Here is a 22682-nt window from a genome sequence, read left to right as displayed (position 1 = left end):
AAAACATCTGTGAATCCCCTTTGCAAACAACCACATTTAAATTACATGTGACTAAGACAGGAAGGAGCATGCGATAACACAGACCTGAGGAGGAAACAATCAACGTGCAGTGGTTCGCCACAGAGCCCTTGTCATTTCAGGAAGTCTACCTGAAGTGCACATAGACTACAGATTTCATTTTACCTCTAGATGACAAGACTCTTAACAAGAAGCCCAAATACCCCCTCAGGTCCAGGTATCCTCTGATAAACATAGAACACTGCCCTTCCCTTTATAGCACCTACACCTGCTCTTCCTCCCTCTCTTTGGCTCTTTGCTTCCCTTCGCATCATTGGCTGTAGAGAACTCACTCCCAGGGGGGGAATGAGGACATACATGGAACTGGAGGCAAGAGGCTACAAAGAAGGATACACATATGATGCTCATTTCTGAGAGCCCAAGACATTTGAGAGCATTTCGTCTCTTCTTGAATTTTTCCACCCTCTATTACAAGAATGTCTGTAAGAGATAATGAGAGATCAAGCAAACTAATTTGTCACTTCTAGGATGTGACATTGTGACCATTTATTTCTGAGGTTGCTAATGCCAACCAGTGACCTTCTAGGATTACACACTGCTGAAATGTGAAGAGGAAATTTAATAAGGAAAGGTTAACCATCACTCAATGCACCAACAAAGCATGACATCTTTTTTTGCATTTACAATTAAATGGCAAAATAATCTACAAACCAACCACATGTCTTATGATATGCATTTAACGCTTATTGCCAAAGTTCTAATGACTATTCAAACCATATAGAGGATAATATTTGTCAAGGTCTTAGATAGCTGTAGTCACAGACATGCCTTTAAAGGTCGGCTGTAAAACCAAATAACAAGTTCGAAGAAAAATGCATTTTCTATCATGAATTCACACACACAAAAAAAATAATAATAATCTCCTGTTCTATGTGACTTTTCTTTTAAGTGTGTCTGGTACCAAGACAAAGCTAATAGACAAATTATCCCTGACTGCCAGCCTATTTTGCTCTACATTGCCTCATATCAAAAGGAATGGTTCCTATTGTGAGGAGGTAACAGGTCCGCACACTGCTCGCTCACACATGCACTCATGGAGCTTCGGCAGGGCTTCCAGAGTGACATGCTTAAACATTCACTTGTTTGATATCTATTAGAGTCCCTATGCCAAGGCTGATCAACGCTGCCTGTGAGCAGAAGGGACAGAAATACAACTAGGGGCTCTGTACAAATAGCCGGGGGCCATACGGTAACTGTTTCTAGAAGCCTCCCTTCTCTTCTGGCCAGGCTGAGGAGTTTGGTATCAGTCAAGGAATGATGAGGTGTGCTTGTGCCTTTGAGCAAAGCATTGCTGTACAATTACCCAATACCACCTTCTTCAGTTATTTTATGTTCTTCTAAAAGGAATGGTATTGAGCACTGTAATGCTTCCTCTTGGATGTTGTAGTTCCTTGCCAATTACTTAGGGCATCTTTGAAGGAAATGAAATAGACCCAAGTGTCTCTCAGAAGCACTTAGTTTTGTACCTGGAACCTATCCCACACTAGTTTGTACTAATTGGGCTTTGATTGGCTTTCCTCTCTGTCAAGTATAAAATTAATTGGAAAGAGGTTGTCCACCCCTGGGACCATGGGAAAGGAGACAGGTGACATCTGTCAAGCATCTTTCTTGCCAAAGCCAATATTTTCTAGTTGGTGCTTTCATTATCACATTTATTATTATGATGATTTTTTTTTCAGATGAGGAAATTTCTTTGAAGGAAAATGGAGGAATTTGACCAAGGTCATCCAGCTAGCAGGAGCTAGAAGAAAGATTTGACCCCAGGGGTAGTTCCCGAAGTGTGTTCCTTCCCTTCTGTGACACTGAACTGGTGGGAGATGAGCACTCTCAACAGGTCTACAAAGACACCAGCTGTAATAGTGACCAAGGAAAACCCAGCGAGGACAACCCCTTGCTGAGCACACTTACCACATCCAGATCTGAGTCCTAAGCCCTGGAGGCACCACTGTGAAGAGTGGTCTGCAGGTTCCCTGCTCCTCTGTGTACAGAGGCTGCGCCAGGAAGGAGAAAACAGTTCCCCTTTAAAATGAAGCAGTTGTACACATTGGATGCAGCCACCGGAAGTAGCATGATGCAAAGATTCAGATGACCTTAGTGCTGCCATTTAGTTTACATAATTACTATTGTGAGTGTATGAGACAGAGGGAAGGGGAGGAGGGAATCCACAGGTCACGTGCTGTGCATGTGGCACTGAGGACAATTCTGTGGTGCCGATTCTCCCCTTCCAGGGACTGGACTCAAGTCATCAGCCTTACGCAGAGTTTTTTGCCAGCTGAGCTCCCTCCACATTCCTGACCTCAGTTCTGGTTCAATCTCACTCTCTAACGCCCCCTACACTTCTTGCCGGGTCTGTGGAGCTGACGTAATCAGGCTCCCATGAACAACCTTCTGAGGGTTGCGTAAGACTCCATATGCTCACTTCTCCGTGCCGTCTGTGACTGAGGGCAGATGCATAGGAAACGGTTGCCGGGTCCAAGTCCAAGAAGACACTGAACTGCAAAGAAGTAGAACTTGGTTCATCTCCCCTCCCTTCTCCACCATGTTAGATGTATTCTCCGGTGTTTGTAAGAAGGAGTTCCCCATTGCCTCGGCATTCCCTGCATCAAATCCACGTCACACAAGTTACAAATGTACCTTGTGTTCTGATACTGCAACCCTTGGGTGACTTTAAGTCAGAGGGTAAAGGTAAGGGGGTGTGGCCGTGTGTTTTTATGTGTGTGTGTCCACACATACATGTGTGTTTCAGTGTGTGCATTTGTGTGTGCATGCATGCTTTTCTGTGTGCATGCATGTATAATTATGTGTATGTGTACACATGCATGTGTGTATGTATACATATGCATGTTTTTGTATGTTTATGTATGTGTACACGTGCATGTGTGTGTATATGCATATCTATGTGTGTGTGTTGTCAACTTAAACCAAGCCAAACAACCACAAGCCAAAACATAATAAAGATGTCTCACATCTGCAAGAATAACAATTCTGAACACAAGGACTGCCCAGGGGTTACTAAAGAGAAGTGGAATGGTCACATGGGTCACCTAATGGGAAGACAGCAAGCATGATTAATGGCATGCTTCCGTGGGGGCAAAGACTCCTTGCACAATGCAATATAGGGCACAGAAAGAAGCAAATGGTACCCTCGCTGACCCTTCTCAGTCCCTTAAGAGACAGACAGACCCAGACGTGTGGGAAACGGTCACAGCAGAAGTCAGAGTAGAATAAAGTGCTACTGAAAAGAAAATAGCTTACTATTTGTATTAGAATTATAGACTTACTGATGATTAACCCAAGAAATCTCTCAGGGAACAATTCAGATGGGACAGAGAAAGCTGAAGAGAGCGGGCAGGCACATGTGCGGGGACTCATCAAGTTGTATCTAGGGATCCAAAATCCCGCCTATGACAGCATGCCGCCCTCCAAGAAAAGCCAACAAACAAAACTCATGTCTCAGAAAAGAACTGAGAGAATAATTACCACATAACAAAAGCCATTTTTCAGTTTGTTGTCACCGGAATTCTTTTATGCAAAAAGCCCCGAACAAAAATACACTTTGATTCATTTTCAAGGGTACATTCACACACAAAGGCAGACATGTGGTAGTGGCTGTGACCTGCATGACTTTAAACCATCAAGCTTGGAAATCTACCCACCCCTCCTCACTGGGCAGGAGCAGACATTTCTGCAGAACACTACTAGAATTTCATGGAGTGCTCTAGAAAGACAGCTCTCTGACTGCAATCACACTTCCTGTGGAGAGGCCTGATTTACAGAAGAAAACAGTTCTGACTTCTAGAGACAGCCAACCAAAGTACAGGGGGCCGATGAGGCAGAACATGGATTCCTAGATCCCAAGAAACTACCCAAGATTCATCTGTGATACCAGAGTACATCTTTGGGTCCAGTTATTAAAGGGGCCATGTGTTAGTTTTATGTCAATTTGACATGTTAGAGTCATCACAGAAAGAAGAATCTCAGATGAGACCAAGCCTCTATAAGATTAGACTGTAGGCAAGCCTGTAAGGCACTTTTTCAATTAGTGATTGATTGGGGCGGGGGTGGGGAGACCCAGCCCATTGTGAGTGGTATGCCCCTAGGTTTGTGGTCCTGGTTTATCTAAGAAAGCAGGCTGAACAAGTTGATAGGACAAGCCAGCAAGCATCAGCCCTCCATGGCCTCTGCATCAGCTCCTGCCTCCAGGTTCCTGACCTGCTTGAGTTCCTGCCCTCACTGCTTTTGATGATGAACTCTTGCATGGAGCTGTGAGTGAAACCAACCTTTTCGTCCCTGAGTCCCTTTTGGTCATGGTGTTTTATCACAGCAATTGCAACCCTAACACAGACTAATTCTTACATAAACAGTGTCCATGGCACAAAGCTCTCTCAAACAAATCCAATTTCACAAAATATTCTTTTTAACAAAGGTAATTTGATGGTGTATAGTTCAAATCTAAATCCAAAGGTATGCCATTGCTAAGACTCTGTACAAATGACAATCTTTCAGTTAACATTATTGATTGTAATTGTAACTATTTTCAAGAAAAAGCAATGGGTCACTGTCCTATAGCAATATGACCAATCATGCAAGGAAGCCCTCTATGGGAAAGGATCAGATCCAAAGATGAATAAGCCTAGCCCCTGCTTCATAGGGTCTAACACTGAGCACTCCAGTTCCCATCATTGCTTAGTTCCCAAGGCCACATCTGAGCTGAGCCTTCAAATTACTTCAAAGTATTTCAGGAGACATGTGTCAAAATTCTGTCAGCATCTGTATGCTTCTCAGGGAACCTCCAGACAACTTTCTAATGGCCTAATGTGGGACACCAGAGTCTAGCACGGTGAGGTTGGGTTTTGTCAACATGACACAGTTTGGAATCGCCTGGGAAGAGAGCATAAATAAGAGGTTGTCTACATCAGGTTGGCCTGTAAGGTATTGTCTTGATTGTCTTCATTGATGCAGGGAGACCTAGCCCACCACAGGAGGCACCATTCCCTCAAAAGAGAACACTGAACTGCATGTGTATGGAGAAACTGAGCTCAGCAGCAAGTGAGTATCCAGCATTCTCTCTGCTCTGGACTGGAGGGAGAATTGGCAAGTTGCTTCAAGCTCCTGCCTCTGTGACTTGCCCACAGTGATACATGATAACCAGGGACTGTGAGCTAAAACCAATCCTTTCTCCACTTTGTTGCTTTGTGTCAGGATGTTCTAACACAGCAATGAAAGTGAAACTAAGACAAATGCTAAGTACTCACTCATCTACACGTGCCTTTGGCTTGTACTACCATGTGACTGGGCTTGCCTTGAGGGCTCCTCCATCTGACACACTGTATATAAAGACGCTCCTCCAAGGACAACATTTTACCCATTTGTTTTCTGTGAGTCTTAGCATCCGCCTGGCCAGAAGCAAATGGACACAAGTTTATCCTACTCAGTCTGATTCAACCTGGAACAGCTTGGAGAGAGATGTGTCTGTACAATCTGCCAGCTCCTTGGGTCTTTCTGCCTTCTGTGGCTACAACCTTGAAGATCAAAACTGGTGTGCTGCAGGACAGCAGGCTAACCTCTTTGTCGTTCAACTTCTAAACCTAAAGAAGGATTCCAGAAACTTCCTCCCTCATAGGCATCCGATTCATCAATTTCAACTTACTTAATTACCCCCCCCCAATGTATTTCTTCCATGTGTTTCACCGCAACCACCATCCATCCCTCTCATCCAAGGGCACGCTGTCATGTGACCCCCCCCCCTCCACTCTTCACTTATTTACTAGTCACCTTCTAAACCCAGATCAAGTGTTGCCTGTTGATAAAAGCCTTCCCTGATCCCAAAGATCTCATGGACTTTCCTACATTTATACAGCTACAAGAATCTATAATGACAAGGTCTACACTATCCCAGCATATTCTATAAAGAGAAGCTGCTTACATATCATTCGATCTGCAATCAGCAAAGAATCTGACTTGCTTTATATTCAATTGATACTTCCTAAATAAAAGGACAATTATGTAAACAATTCATAGCTTTGTAGGCCTTAGGACCTAAAGGCAAGGTTTATTAGTTTTGACTCTTAGCTGTACTGTTTACAAGGCACTGATTTCATTTTGCTTCACTCTTTGCATCTTTCCAAAGGAAGCCAATCTTGTTTATCTTCTCAAAGAACCAGTTCTTGGATTCCTCCATTCTTCATATGGTTTCTTTATTTCTAGGTCATTAATCTCTGCTCCAAGTATTCTTTCCTGCCATCCACTAGGCTTACATATTTTTTGGTTCCTGTTCTTCCAAATTTTTGAATTACATTAAAACCATTTGGTTTTGTGCTCGTTCTGATTTTTTTAAGGTAGGCACTTACAGCTATAAATTCCCCTTGTAGGATCCACTCTAAATGTGTGCCAGAAGTTCTGTTGTCTTTAGTTTATATTTTCATTTAGTTCCAGGAATTTCTTTTTTCTTTCTTTCTTGATTTCTTCTCTGTGCCATTCGTAACTCAGTAGTGAGTTGTTTAATCTCATAACTTTGTGTATATTTACTAGGAATTTGTTTGCTGTCAATTGTAAGTTTTACTGCATTTGGGACAGATGGGAAATATGGAGCTATTTCAATCTTTCTGAATTTTTAGAGATTTGTTTTGTGTCCCAGGATGTATTCTTTTTTTAGAGAAGTTTCCGTGGTCTGCTGAGTAGAATATTTCCTCTTTGGTAGTTGAGTGGAATAATCTGCAGGAAACTTTTAAGTCCATTTGATGTTTGATGTCATTTAATTTTGATGGTTTCGTTTGGAGGAAGTGGGGTATTGAAGTCACTTACTATTAATAAGTTGACATTTGAGACTTTAAATCCAATAGGAGATATTTTGATGAGGCTACATGTGCCAGAGTTTGGTACATGTATGTTTAATGTAGTTATATCTGCTCATTGAACTTTTTCCTGAAACAGAATGAAGTATTCTTCTTGTCTCCCCAGTTTGCTTTAATATGAAGTCCATTTCATCAACATTAGGATAGCAATGCCTGCGTACTTTCTGGTCCTGTTTGATTGGAGTCCATTGTTTCACACTAAGGCAGTGCCTATGTTTAAAGCTAGGACGTGTTTTGGAGAAAACAGATTAATTCTATCACTTTATACACATGCCTAGACCATGTCTTATGATTGGAGACCTGAGGTTACTGAATGTGTGTATTCATTTTGGTCATCGGGTTGTAGCTTTGTGTACATGCATTGGGTTGTGCATGCATGTGTATATATGTGTGTATGCCTGAGTGTGTATCCCTGTGTGTGTGTGTGTGTGTGTGTGTGTGTGTGTGCACCAAGTAAGCTATGTAAGAAAACTCCACTGCCAACATCTGTTAGGGATTGGTTCTAACACTTTGATTTAATCAGGAAGCTACTTGTCCAAAGTGCTGAAAGGTCCCTGTCGTGAATTGCTTTTTGATCCATCAGTAAAGATGCCAGAGGCCAACGGCTGGACAAAGGGAGACAGGGTGGGATCTTTAGATTTGCGCAGGCTAGGAATCTGGAAAAAGGAGACAGACCCGCCATGAGTCAGGGAAGAAGGATGGGACGTAGGAGCTGCAGGAGAGAAAGCCAACCACCCATGTGAGAATTTGGGTGGATGGCCACTTTCCAGACTGGGCCTGGGGTAAGCAGGGGAAGGTTTAGGAGTGCCCAACCTTTGTGGTAGCCAAGGCATTTTAAAATTAACTGGTGTGTGTGTGTGTGTGTGTGTGTGTGTGTGTGTGTGGGTGGGTGGGTGCGCACGTGTGCATTCCATTCATGATTCCAGGTAGCTCCCAGGCAAGTGTGCACATGTGACCCACCAGGAGCCAAAGCAGTGTAGCTAAAAACCCACTGCTACAAACATCATCCTTAAAACTTGAAGCAAACCCATTGAAATCGGAATACAACCAGGATACCACTATCCTACTCCTTTTCAATACTGTGCTCAAAATACTCTGAAGTCACAAGGCAAAAGCAGAAAATTATAGAGCAACAAATGGGGAAAGAAGCCAGATGATCTCTATCTTTATATGACATGATATTATATATTAGAGATCCAAAAATAACCTCAAGAAAACTTCTGGAAATCATAAACAAACTGCGACAGGATTCAGAACCAATTTGCACAAATAAACAATTTTTCTTTATACCTATACCATTAACAAATACACAGAGGAAGAGACCATGAGCATACTATCTTCACAATAGCTTCAAAGAAAATAAAATGTCTGGGCAGATTTCATAACCAAAGATGTAAAGGATCTCTCTGCAGTGAAAACTTTAAACCTCGGAAGAAAGAGATGGAGAAAGACACTGGAAAATAGAGACATGGTCCATGCTTTGGGTTGGTAGAATTTATGTTGTGGAAATGGCCATTTTACCAAAAGCTATTTTAAAATTCAATGAGATATGAATCAAAATTCCCATCAGATTCTTTACAAAAAATAGAAAGAACTATTCTAAAATCCATATGGAATCAGAAAATATCTAAGATATTTTTAAAAAAGTTTTGAACAAAAAGAGAAATGCTGAAGGATTCCAGGTCCTGAGATATATTCATTCCCGAGGCATAATAATCAGAACAGTGTGGCACTGGTACAAAACCAGACGTGTAGACCAGCGGAACAAAACTGAAGACTGGAACATGAGTAAATGTCACGTCAGCCATTTGATATTTGACAAAAATGACAACTCACAGACCACATGAAGCTCAAGAGGAAGGAAAACCAAAGAGTGGATGCTTCAATCCTACTTAGAAGGGGGAACAAAATAATCAAGGGAAGTAGAGGACAGGAGGGACTTGGGAGGAAAAGAAGGGGCGAGGGGAAAAGAGGGGAAGAATCAGGTATGGGAGGGGATGGAGGAGATGAACAGAGGGTCAGGAAATTGAACAGAGGTGTGTAGCAATGGGGGATGGGGAACTGAGGGAAGCAACCAGAAAGCCCCAGATGCCAGGAATGCAAGAGCCTCCCAGGACCTCATGGAGATGACATTTGTTGAAATACCCCACAAAGGGGAGGGAGAACCTGTCAAGACCATATACAGAGGTTGGGCATGTCTCCCCCACCCCACTGAGGAATGGGACTACCCACCCATCTCCAAAACTTTAACCTAGAATCGTTTCTGTCTAAAGAAAATACAGGGACAAAAAGTGGAGCAGAGACAGAAGGAAAGGCCATCCAGAGACTGCCCAACCTGGGGATCCATCCTACATGCAGATACCAAACCCAGACACTATGGAGACTGATACAACTGTCTCCTGAGAGGCTGTGCCAGAGCCTGACAAATACAGATGCGGAAGCTCGCAATCAACCATTGACGGAGTACAGGGACCTCAATGGAGGAGTTAGGGGAAGGACTGAAGGGGCTGAAGGGCCTTACCTGGCATCAATGGGAGGGAGGCCCTTGGTCCTGTGAAGGCTTGATGCCCAAGTGTAGAGGAATGCTAGGGTGGTGAGGTGTGAGTGGGTGGGTGAGGGAGGGTACCTCATAGAAGCAGGGTAAGGGGGAATGAGATAGGAGGTTTGCAGTGGGGAAACTGGGAAAGGAGATAACATTTGAAATGTAAATAAATAAAATATCCAATTAAAAAAGAAAATAAAGTATTTTGAATAAGTATTTCTGAGAAAACTGGATGTCTACATGCAAAAGAATGAAGTTAAGCCTGTGTCTCTCACTGTGCACTAAACCTAAGTCAAAGACGTAAATGTAAAACCTGAAACTGCTAGCACACAGGTAGCCTACATGATATAGGTGCAAGAAAGGACTTTCTTCATTCTTCACCCAACAATTCAGTCCAACAATTGGCAAATGAGACTTAATAAAACTACAAGATATATAGATATATATATATACACACACACACAATCAGTCATGTGAAGAGGCAGTCTGTGGATATGAGAGAATCTTTTGCAGACTACACATCTGACAGGAATGATTAATATCAAGAATATGTAAAGAACTCAAAAGAAGAGAAAAGCAAACAACAAAAAGGAAAAAAGCATCAAATATCCCATTCAATAACTGTACCTGAGATCCAAACAGAGTTCTCAAATGAAGGAGGAAAAGGACAACAAAGACCTCAAAAATGCCCATTGTCCCTAGCAATGAGGAAAACTTAAATCAAAACAACTTTTAGATTCCATTTAACCTAGTCAGAATGGCAGAGAAAATCAAAAGAACCAACAACAAATGCTGTGCAGAGGATGGGAGGTGTGGAACACTCACTCATTCATCATTGGTGTGATTACAAATTGGAATGTCCACTATGGAAATCAGTGTAGAGAATTCTCAAAACCTTAAAGAAAATAATCTACCATGTGACCCAGCCATACCCCTGTTTGTCACATGCCCAAAGGACTTGACATTCTATTCCACAGATACCTGCACAGCTGTGTCCTTATTCACAATAACTAGAAAATAGAAATGAAGTAAATGTTCTTCAATTGATGAGTGGATAATGAAAATCCAGTACATAGACGCTGTGGAATACTCTCTAGCTGTTAAAAAAAAATAATAATGAAACTTTCAGGTAAATGGATGGAACTAGAAAAGATCACATTGAGTGAGCTAATTGGATCCAGAAAGAAAAAGGACACATGAGATCTCTCTCATCGATCCAAATCTTCAGGTGATAGTCCAGACTCTGGAGTGACTGCATAAAACAAAAATGAAGCGGGAGCATTGCAGGGCTGGGCCGAGGCAGCAGAGAGGGGAATCGTAAGGTGTTAGTGATCTGAAGGGGGAAGAGATATTTGGTTACATCATGGAGGAAGAGGGAACAGGCAAGAGCAAGGTTTCTTTCAGATGAACCCACACCCACTCCTCCGTGATACATCTCCTCCAGGCAGGCCCTAATTGCTAACAGCCCATTCAATTATGAATTCAGTGGTGGATTATTTTCATGGGGAGATCGGGTCCTTCATAATCTGATCATCCCAGAAGCCCCCACCTCCAAAGCCAGCTACCTTGTGAGACAGGCCCTCAAACACGGGAACCTTTGAGAAACAGTTCAGACCCAAACTTAGACATAAGGTTACCAGGTCTCTCCAAAGGACAAAGCCTTCAAACTTCTGGCCAAGAAACCTAAAACTCTGCGAATAGAGGGCAGATTGGCTCTGTCACCTGCATCTCCTGCAGAAAGTATTGCTTCAAGAGCAGAGGCACAGCCTGCAGGAATGTCAGCCGACACCCCCCCTCCTCCCCATCATCCAACCCTGAAAGCATCCACTGCACAAGAGCACAGGCAAGCGTGTTCTGTGGGGGAACAGAGAGCACATAGTTTAGGTTTTCTGAGACATTTGCTCCCTGTCCCAGCTTGAAGCTTTAGTGCCTGTGGCGTGTGAACAGTCAGTCATAGTCCTAACCAAAAAGAGTAATTGTGGCTATGTTCCATAACATTTTATTTGTGGACATTAAAATTTGAATTTCATCTAATTTTACACCAACACCATTGTTATCCTTTCTTTGGCATTTTCTAACACTTAAAAAATGTAGAAGCCATTCTTAGCTTGCAGACTTTGCATATGCAGGAAGTGTCTGAATTTTGACCAGTGGCTAATTCCTGACTCCTGATTTAATATGGTACAGAAATAACTGCTCTTCCATGCCTATTGGTTTCCTAATTGCTCTTCAGATCTTCCAGAGAAGAGCAGCAGACCCATCCCTAATAGAACTATAGAGGTTGCAAATAACACTGAAAAGGCCTGGAAAAATAGTGCCATCCGTCATCTGTCACAGCTTCTCATGGGACCTCTGCACACTACCCATTCACTCCTCTGGAGAGGGGAAGTCACACCTGCACGATTAATGTCACTGCAAAGTCCTCGGTATGAAAGCAGAGTTCATGTGTTTTCCTTAGAGAGAAGCCCAAGAACCATTCTGCAGCTGGGCAGTAACAGGTGCTGGCAGTATGACTGATGAGTACAGTGCCTATAAAGATATTAGAAATTCAGCAATCCTTATCAAAATTACAAATGCGTGCTTTGATTGAGTGAACCCACTTGTAGCAAATTCTCTCTCCTTTTCTATGTCTGTCTGTCTGTGCCTGTCTGTCTCTGCCTGTCTGTGTCTGTCTGCCTCTTTGGCTGTCTCTCAGTCTGTCTCTCAGTCTATCTCCCAGTCTAAAATCTGTCTCTCAGTCCATCTATTTCTCAGTCTGTCTGTCTCTCAGACTCTCTCAGGCTGCTTGCATCTGCCTGACTGCCTGTCTGTCTGTCTACCTATGTCTGTCTCTCTGTTAGTTTCTGTCTGTCTCTCTAATGTGTGTGTGTGTGTGTGTGTGTGTGTAATTTATATTTGAAACAAGGGCATATACATCTATCAACATGGCATGGACATTCTGTGATATCATGTAAGATGAAAATCCTCAGTAGCAATGGGTAAGCACATAAGTTCTGGGGCATTGACACTGTGGCATGCTACACAACTGTACATGTGTAGGTACATGTGTGTACACACACAGCTGGTTCTCATGGTTTGTAGTGTTATGGTCTACAGAGTCATTGCAGACACTGAATTAGCAAACACTGGACCATCGCTCCCCCAGGGAGACTCATTCCCCACAAGCTCGGCTTACATTCCTATGCACTGATCAATATGTAATTTGTTTTATACATGTTTCTGTTTAAAGGTACATTATTTAGTATACATTATGAGCTTACACAAGACAAGTGCTTTCTCCCTAAGGCATATCTTAACAGACAGTATTTCAAGTCTGTGCTCAGCAGTCATTTTTAAACAAAAAAAAAAAAAAAAAAAAAAGACAACCCCAAATGCACAAAAATGAGAAAGACAGTACTGTGTTATGGTTCAGGTTGATATTAAAAGGACATCACCTTATTTGATCCCACTTGGAAACACAAGCAGCAGATGATTTAAAGGGTTCTCAAGGTCCCAGGACAAGATCAAGTTTAACAGGCACTATTGCTTGGAGTCAGACTCCGGTAAAACCTTCTGATGATGGAAACAAGTATAGGAGAGGAGGTTGCTCACTTCATAGACCAAGAAGCAAAGGCAAGTGAGAGATGGGGGAATGGTCATCAGGAAACGACCAAGTTTCTCCAGAGATGCCACACTTCTTGATACTTCACTGATGGGGCTAGAACCCAACATCAAATCAATTTAAAATTTTGACCTGGCAATCAAGCCTTTAGAACATGGCCTTCGGGGATCATTTTAGAACTACGCTGTAACAGTAGACAAACCCGCAAGAGGGGAATAAAGGTCTCCAGCACGTGTGCACACACATACACACCCCTTTACTCCATATGGAATCACCTATAGAAGATATAACATCAGATCAAAATGTCAAAGGCAAAGCAATGTGGCCCACATCCTGTGAAGTGCGTGAGACAAAAGGAAGATCTTTGTGAAGAGTTGCGTAACAGAGGTATGATGGCGACCAGATCTTTGAGACAGTCTCCCAGCAATTCTCTTTATGAATGTATGTTTTCAAGTGAATTGACATTGAGTTTTAAAAATTCTCTGTGATGTCTTATTTTTCAGTTTGGGTAAACAGTAAAAAATGTATGCTCCTTAAAATATGTATACTTGGTGAGAAGATAAAAGGTTGGATGAGAAAACCTCTAAAAATTCGTGGTAGAGAAAAACAGAGGTTGATAATAAACAGGATCTCTCAGCATTTGAGAGTTGTATGGTGTGGGTATCCAAACAGGTCAGCCATTAAAACTGCTTGTCACAAAAGATTGATGGCCAAATCCACATAAGAGTAGACAGAGAGAACTGAACCCAAAGAGTTATACTCTAAACCTCCATACACATGCAACCTATACATACGCCCATGCACAGACATCATGCTTATGCATGAACATAAGAACATATATACTAACAATAAATGCATAAAGATATTTCTCAAAACAGAGTTATATGGTGAGAATAGGTCCTAATACAAGTTATAATAAAATAAGAAAGAAAAGCACAGCAGAACTTGGTGACATAACCCTATAAACCCAGCCTTTGGGAGGCTGAGACAGGAGGATCACAAGTTTGAAGGCAGCCTGAGATACACAGATGATATATACATGAGACCACAGTGGAGGCAGGGTGGAGGGCACATAGACAATCAATTCTACCGGCAAAATTGTTCATATTGGTTAGAGAACACTAAAAAGAATTGATACTACCTACTCACAGGCCTAAAACAGAGACTCATTAATGCTTTGTAAAAACCCTTTGAATAATTTCAAAAGAAATATCAGAAACCCCAGTGAAATCATTGTAATTATATGGAGTTAGCTGTTTGGAGTCTTATCTGACAAAATCGAGTCAACAGTCAAGGTTGCCATCTATAGACTGTCTGTATCCCTTCAGATTCCATGTATTGAATCCATTCTTGTGATCCCCAATGTGATGACATTTGGCAAGATGATTTGTGAAGGAATTAGGTCATAAGGGTGGATCCCACATGAAAGAGATTATTGTCCTTATTTGAAGAAACACCAAGCCATTTACTCTCTTCACCCTACCCCTTCCCCTCTGACCCCAGCCATGTGAGGCTCTACCCCTTACTGGAAACCAAATTGACTATAAGAAATCAATTTCCTTTGCTTAAGCCCTCAGGTGGTATGATTTTTTTTTCTCTATTGGTTGAAGCCAACTGAGGAAGGTCATCGATGAGCTTTGGTCATGTTGTGCCATCTGACAACGTTGGAACGATCACCTGAGCCCTGTGCTCACGGGAGACAATGAGCCCATCTTCCCGCCATGTCCAGGGAAGGGATCAATGTAAAAGCATGCTTTCTTTCACATAGCGTGTGGATGAGGACCGAGGATGACTGCCTTACTCATCCAGGTTGAGGCCAGACACAGACCTCCAGGCTCTAGTTCTCCATCTCATAAATAATTAGCAGAATTATTTATTCTCACAATAAAACTATCAGGACAAAGTGCCCATTCATCTTCAGGTGATTAAATTGTCAATCTCTTCTCCTTTACCCAGGGCCCTGAACCGTGTCCTACCCGGAAGCTAAACAAGCACTGAGACCTCGTAGGGGCATGGGATGCGGAACCTCTCATCCAATACCACTACCAATGAGCCTTGACTATGAAAAATCATGATTCCCAGACACTCCCCATCACGGCACCTACTTTCCACACACCCCGTATTTTCTAGCCTCGTGGTGCTTCAGCCTGCAAAAAAAGGAAGCCCCTCCCTTCACTCTGAGGTTGTATGACCAATTGCAGTAAACTATCATGGTTTGCACATGCTTTGCCCACTCCTGAATACATGCCTCACCCTACTGACCAACCCACTCTCCAACATCACCCAACTTTCCAGCCCAGCTCTCCCAGATACTTATGAGAATCTGGTGGGGATGGAAGCATGCTCAAGTGTGACTTAGGTATCTTAGCTGGAATGGAACAGAACCTGCACTGGAAGAAATCAGACAAAATAAAACACAAATAACTATTAAGCCAAACTTCCACTGATAAAACCTACGTGATTATTGCTTTGAGCAAAGCTAGCTTGATTTATAGACACAAGTTCTTTACCCACCCACACTTCATCTCCCTCACATACTGAGCATGCAAGATGCACAGAATTCCTACAGAAGATATTCCCAACATGGGAGCCAGGCCAACTGGGGATGTGACTTTCTAACCAGCAAAAAGTGTGACTAAAACATAGGCAGTGATTTCCTAAAGGTAGGGGATGTAGGAGCTGACAGTGTAGCTAAGTGGGAAAACATACATTCGTTTACTATGTATAAGACTCTGGGGCCTGTTTTCTTCAGCAAAAAGGACTGTAATTCATTCACAGTCCTTCACTTCATCATAAACCTTTCACCCTGTTCCCAAAACCTTGTTTGTTCAGAAATTAATAACAACAAAAAGCTGAGGGAAGAGGAGGTGAAACAGAGGGAAGAGTGGAAAGGGAAGGGCTACAGAACAGGATGGGTGCTTATCATTTTTATTTTGTCGTAATAAATAGAGACGCTTCAGACATACTTCAATGTGTCATAAGTGTATGGACGAGAGCCAGTCTATCATGGCCACAGGCAGGCAACATTAACTATTCATAAGGTAACCTATTTCAAACAAATTTTAAAGTAATCCTTGCTATATAGATTTCATTCTTTGCTTTGGACGTAAAAGAAATATCCTGCAGTGTCTTAGTAGCGTATCTAGTTATGTACAAATGTGTTTTGTGAGAACATCTTCACATATGTATGTGTAGGACATGTGTATTACATGTGTTACATGTATGTAATGTTGCCCCCTTACTCCCCACCTACCCATCCCTGATAATTCTCATCTTCTTCCCAACTACTCTGTCTTTCCCTTTATCTTAGAAAAGAAAAAAAAAAACATTTTATGGCAAGTTTTTTGGAGGGTCTTTCTAAATAGATGTTGAATAAAAGTAAGTGTGGGACAGAGACATGGCCTAGCCGCTAGGACCACTGGCTGCTCCTCTAGGGGACTCAGTTTGATTCCCAGCACCCACATTGGTGCCTCACAACCACCTATAAGTGCAGGCCCAGGCAATTCAATGCCCTTTGCTGGTCTCTGTGGGCAACAGACAAGCACACAGTATATAGACATATGTGTAAACAAAATAACCATACAACCAACTGATAAATAATTTTAGGTCAGTATGAAGTCTTTGCCCCATTAGGCCCCTAGGAGACCCCACTTGCCTCTGGGGCTTTGCACAGGGCCTACCTTGAGTGAGCTCCCTCCTTAGACCAGCCTTACCCAGTCTTCGAGGGAAGCAATAACTTCTCTGATCACCTGCTTCATTAACATCAGGATGACACAAATGCGCATTTAGTTATTTATGTATTCCTTTTCTATCCAGGTATGCAACAACCACCCCCCCCATTTCCTTCTTCATGTGTCCTTTGCAAGGTCCCCTCAGATGTGCACAGAGCAGAAGCTCCATGGAAATGGGCTGATTGAGTACTGTAGGAGGCAGCAGAGATCAGAAAATAATCCAAGAGACCAAGAAGAAAAGTCTCCTCCCTGCCATTAACACTTCCATACCCTTTATAGTTCATCATGCTTTTATCTGAGCCCTGCCTGTCACACTTCTGAAAGATGGCCAAGGGCAATAATTATAGCCCCAGTTATAATCATAGTGATTAAGGTTTAACAGTTCAAAACAATGTCATAAAACTAATAGGTAGCAGAGCCAGGACAGAACCGAGTCTTCTAACTATGAAGTCTGAGTGTCCAAATATTCTCAGTGGGTATGAAGTTGCACCTGTCTGAAATTTTTACTATGAACCCAACTCATACCACTTAGGAAAACAGTGCAGGCACAGTGTGTGTCAGGGCTATAGGTGAAATATTGCTACCTGTGTCTACTAGTTCAGACATTTGTATTCATTCATTACTCTATTAATCTGTGTATCATCTATCGATTGTCAATTCTATCATATCTATCTATATCTATATATTATCTATTTCTATTATATATTTCTACCTATCATCTATATCTATCACTAGTATCCATCTATCTACATCTCTATCCATCTACCCACCTCTCTATCCATCCTACCCATCTATCCATCTCTCTACCTATCTATACATCTATCACCTATCTATCCACCTATCTATCTATCCACTTATCTATCCATCTATCTATCCACATACCTATCATCTATCTACCTATCTATCCATCCATCTATACATCTACCCATTTATCCACCTATCTATCCATCTATCCATGTGTCTGTCTGTCTGTCTATCTATCTATCTATCTATCTATCTATCCACCTATCTATGTATCCACCTATCCATCCATCCATCTATCCATCCATCCATCCATCCATCTATCCATCCATTCATCCATGCATCCACCTATCTATCCATCTTTCCACCCATTTACCTATCTACCTACCTATCTCCCTCCAGAATCTCTAGCTCAAGCTGACTTCAAACTCCCTATGTAACCAAGGATGAGCCTGATCCCCCTGCCTCCACCTCCCAAGTACTGTGACCACAGGCACAAGTCACCACATTCACTTCCTAACATTGCCTTTTGTTTCTGACACTGGATTTGATGAATAATCTCACCTCCATATTCATGATCCTGAGACATGAGATATTACTATATGGGGTCTATACAGAAAAATTAGGTCCCATCTCCAAGATCCTTCTAGAAGATGAAAGTACAGAGAAACAACCAGGCTATGATCCAAGGGTTTCAACAGCCACCACAGATTAGAGAGAGGCAAATAGGCAGGCTTTCATCTAGTCTCTGGAGGGAGGACTCCTGGAACCCTGGCCTGAAACTGATTGCTGCCCAGACATGCTAGAAATGCCTTTGGCTTCTGTCCCATCCCCATAATGGCTATGGCTCACAATGATCCTGAACTCACAGAACCTCACTGGTTCACTGGTATACTCTTTCAAGAATCAGCTAGGTGCCATCCTGTTCAGAAAACCTGAAACTATCAAGGACAATTGGGAACACCTTCCCCACACCCGGGCATGTCTATAGAAGCAGAAACACACTGTGTGACGCCACACAGATTACCAACAGAACCCTCCCACTCTGTTGGAGTGTGGGAGCATCTAGCACCTTCCAGCACTTGGGGATGTGTGTAAGCTGTCTCATGGCACAGCATGGGAGAGCTAGGGAACAGAATCAGGAAAAAGCACTTCCTTTGGTTTGGTTTGGTTTTCTCAGACATGTCCCTGCCACGCACCACTATATGACGAGTCAAGTCATTTCATTTCTTTGAGAGGAGATAATGTGTCTCTCTGACTTACACAAAGGCTGAGGAGGATGGCCTCTATGAATGTGTTATCACCTACTTAGAACATGCTGGGGACAATGTAGGATGTGCTTGCTATTGTACTTGTCCCTCAGGAACAGTGTTCTGGATCAGGACTCGACATTAATGCCAAAGGTCAGGGGCAGCCTTGAGACATATTGGAAAGAGAAATGAAAAACCTAAGGTAGCAACGTCAGGCCTGTCCGGTTGTGACATGTCATGGCATATGCATCATGGCACACATATTTCCATCCTTATTTTTCACATCAATAATAAGAAAATTCTACATGAGACTGGCATTCGACCTTCAACCCCCACCTAGATTCCAAGCCATGCTGAATCTTTCATACCTCAAAGAAAATGTATCCAGGCATCCTTATCACATGAACCAAGCACAAGCTTCACAGAGAATTATATAACAACACATAGAAATTCGCTGTTTACTTACTAGTGATTGGCAGCTTTGATCGGCAGCCACTTACGCCTTTCATTAATCAAAGGCAACAAAGTCTGAAACCCAATTTCCCTTAAAGTTCCATTCCCTAAAGAGATGCCTCCAAAGCATGTGGCTCATGGAGGAGAAGATAAAATGAGAAGGCCACAGTCACTTTGGGTTAGAACATCTCTCAAGCCAATTGGACTCTACCATAGAAAGAATTGCTGAAAATGTCTTTAAGGGAATCAGCTATAACGATTTATTTCATTGTTGATGTTGCTCTTGGGCCTCCTGCTCTAAAGTTCCAAAAGGAGAAGAAGTAAAAGCTTCAATTGCAAAATCATAATCGTGCATATATGAAGGGGATTTTAGGAAGCTGGAAACGCTAAAACAGGAGACATAAGTGTATAGAGGGCTTTAAGACACAAGCTGTTCTCTTCTATCCTAATGTAGGCTGGCATGTGTCCTTTAAGGGCTGAGAGTACAGCAGGAGGGCATGCACAAGGAGCCTGGGGAAACGGGGGAAAAGGTTTTCTCTGCTCTCAGAAGCCATGCCCTCTCCTAGCATTAAGGGGCAGATGTGGAGGTGCATCTCAGCCCAGGACTCTGGAATCTGGGAGGGCAGAAGGAGCACATGAGTGACGTTCCATAAGAAGCTGTGAGTTGACTGCTGCTCTTCTCATTTTGTAGCCCTATGGACATGAGCAGAGAGATGCAAAGGGCAAAATCTAGTTATATGCAGCTTCATGTACCACAGAGCCAGCCACCATCACATAGAGCCAGCCACCATCACATAGGTTTAAGGATGACTCAAAGGCAAGAAGAGAAGGAAGCTTTCTCTTAGGAAACACAGAAGCCTTCGGGCATGTTCTGATTGTAGGTCGCTGTGGGCAAACACTGGAAGAAGGTCAGTTAAAGGCAAAGCACCCCACACTACTGTTAAGTGTGCATGTCTGCCATGCTCTGCTTGGTCCTAAACTAGCAGCAAGGGTAAAGATCAGGGATGCTGTTGCTGAGCAAAAGCAGTCCACTTGGGTGCCTCTTCTTATGGAGCTAACGAGTGGCTTCTTGGACCATTTTCAGAATGAGCATACGCCACCCTCTAAGTATGATTTATAGCAGATTGTTCTCCTTGGCTGGAAAAAAATATATAGATTGGGAGTCAGGCATCTCCTTTTATGGATGGGTTGTTTATCATTGCCTATTCCTTCCCTCAGTTTGTTAGTGTGAGTCTGTCCAAGGCAAAATTCCTCCAGATGCTTACAGCAGAGCCCCGGATGCAAGCTGAAGCCTATCTGAACTATACCCAGCATATCAGAGCATCTAGTGGAAATGGCCTATGTACCCATGAAATCCATTACACATGCTGTAACAAAATCACATACGACCTCTGCTCCTAAAGTGGGATGAGCATGTTGCTTCTCTGTTTTTGATTTACTTTCCTACTGTGATTAGTGAATTATGGGAAATGGTGGGATAAATGATAAGTGATTGATAGGTAAAACTTTCCAAAACCCAGGGTGCTTGAAGGAAGGTTTTCACACGGGTCTGAAATATAGAAGCCTTGAAAATGGGCCTTGTTCTAAAATCCACATATCTCTCCTCATATGAGCTGGGTCCAAGGTTATTTACTGGCCCAGAACAGAGCCCAAGGCAGGCAAATGGTGGAACTGCTCAAAGAAGCAAACGCTGTCTCCTCCAAGTCCACAAAGCCAGCTTGAGGCCCCATTTGCTGCTCATTGTCTAGACATTAGAGGTTGAGAAGCTCCCATGTAAGGGCAACATCCGTGATTATATAGAAGTAGTAAATAAAAATGTGTCCAAAGAGCTCTCTATCCAGTCGGCCTGAAGTTCAGCACCTCCTGTCTTTTAGAATTAAGAACTAATAACTCTCAAGTAAGGATACAGGCGCCACTTCTAGGCTATCTCCAAAACAGAAAAACAAAAACAAAAACAAAAACAGTTCTAGTTTACCTGTTCATCAGAAGGAGGCATGATTTCCAGGTAGGTATAGGATTCTGAGGTCCCACAAAGGCTAAGTAAGGCTAACTCATCTATAGCTTAGCATGGGTTTTTTGATAAGCACACAGCTAAGACATCTCTCCCTCCCTCTTGCCTTCCTCTACCACCTAATAAACTCTACTCATATCCCAATCCCCAGAAAAATGCTAGCCCTTTGGGAACAAACTTCCCTGGCTGAGACTTTTTGGTGGGATTTCCCTACCTTTTGCCTCTGGGGTTCTTTTCAAACACTGTCAATAAAGGTACTGTGACCAAAGCTATTTCTTTTACATCATTTATCCCTCAGTTCTTGCCAGCAAGTCTGTCTTATTTACTTGGTTCTTCCTCAGGCAATGCCACCAGCCAGCCTTGTGTTTATCACTTCATGAAACAGTCACAAAAACCAGAGAGGGAAGTATAAGTATTAATGGTCCACAGAGGCAGCACGAGATCAATTCCTTGTGCCAGATGCTGAGGAGCTGACAGAGGCCTGGGCCTCAGCAGTTTGCAAACTTTCCAGGTCATTTGGTTTTTCCCCTCAAACAAGTTCAGGATACTGTCACACCCCATCAGTGACCAGTGTCTAGATCAGTCTACCTGCGATCAGATCCTGCTACAATGCTAAGTGGTGTAGGTGACATTAGTGTGAGGGGACAATCCAAGAGCTCTCTGCCTGCAGGCACACACAGTTTCTTCATCCCTTATTTTCTTCCCAGAAAATCCCCCAAGTCCATGGTCTTCAAATATGTCTTCATTGATCATTTATTAAAAATGGAGACCAACACCTACAAACTGATGCTACATAGTACCAGGACTATTCCACAACCTCTTGAAACACAAAGTTTAATGTGCTTAATTTAAGTTCAGTGTTAGCATGCGGGATTTCCGTGTCTAGAGGACGAGAGGATGCCCCTCACACAGCAGCCCCTGCCAAGAGAAAAGCCCGGCAGGAAGGAACCCCAGTGCTCTGACATTTTACCTCGAAGCAACTTCCCACCTGTCATGGTCTTCTCAAGTAAACGCACCCTCAGGCAGAGGGGGTCACTGATCAAATCGCCCGAGTATGTTTCTTTGCAGATGCTATGTGTGGTCCTCATTATAAATTAACAAGATGGCATTGTGTTCTACACAGCAGAGAAATCAAATATGTAAAGAACAAAGCATTTGGTATTTCCGTCAGTTTTGCCCTTTAGGTTTTGTTCTTCCCACGCTTTGTCTTTGGTGGCCCTTGTCTCCTGTCACCCATGCTGCCTCTGTCCCAGCAACTCTGCGCCTTCTTTTCTCTGAAGAGCTCCAGCAAAACATCACCAGAAGCCAGGATATTAGCAGGTTCCCGTAGAAAGGAAAAGGCCATCCGACAAACAGGACCCTCTCCCCATCAGAACATGACCCTACTCAAGGAATATTCTCTCTACTCATCTGGACACAGT

At 42.8% G+C, this 22682-nt stretch overlaps 1 protein-coding gene across 11 annotated transcripts in view; it reads right to left on the bottom strand.

Annotated features, from left to right (window-relative positions):
• Positions 1-22682, bottom strand: part of Zmat4 (zinc finger, matrin type 4) — a 415792-nt gene that overhangs the window by 242937 nt on the left and 150173 nt on the right. The window lies entirely within an intron of this gene.

The sequence above is a fragment of the Mus musculus genome, chromosome 8, assembly GCF_000001635.26.
Source record: "Mus musculus strain C57BL/6J chromosome 8, GRCm38.p6 C57BL/6J".
NCBI lineage: Eukaryota > Metazoa > Chordata > Mammalia > Rodentia > Muridae > Mus > Mus musculus.
The sequence above is the reverse complement of the archived record's forward strand: the minus strand, read 5'-3'. Positions and strand labels throughout refer to the sequence as shown.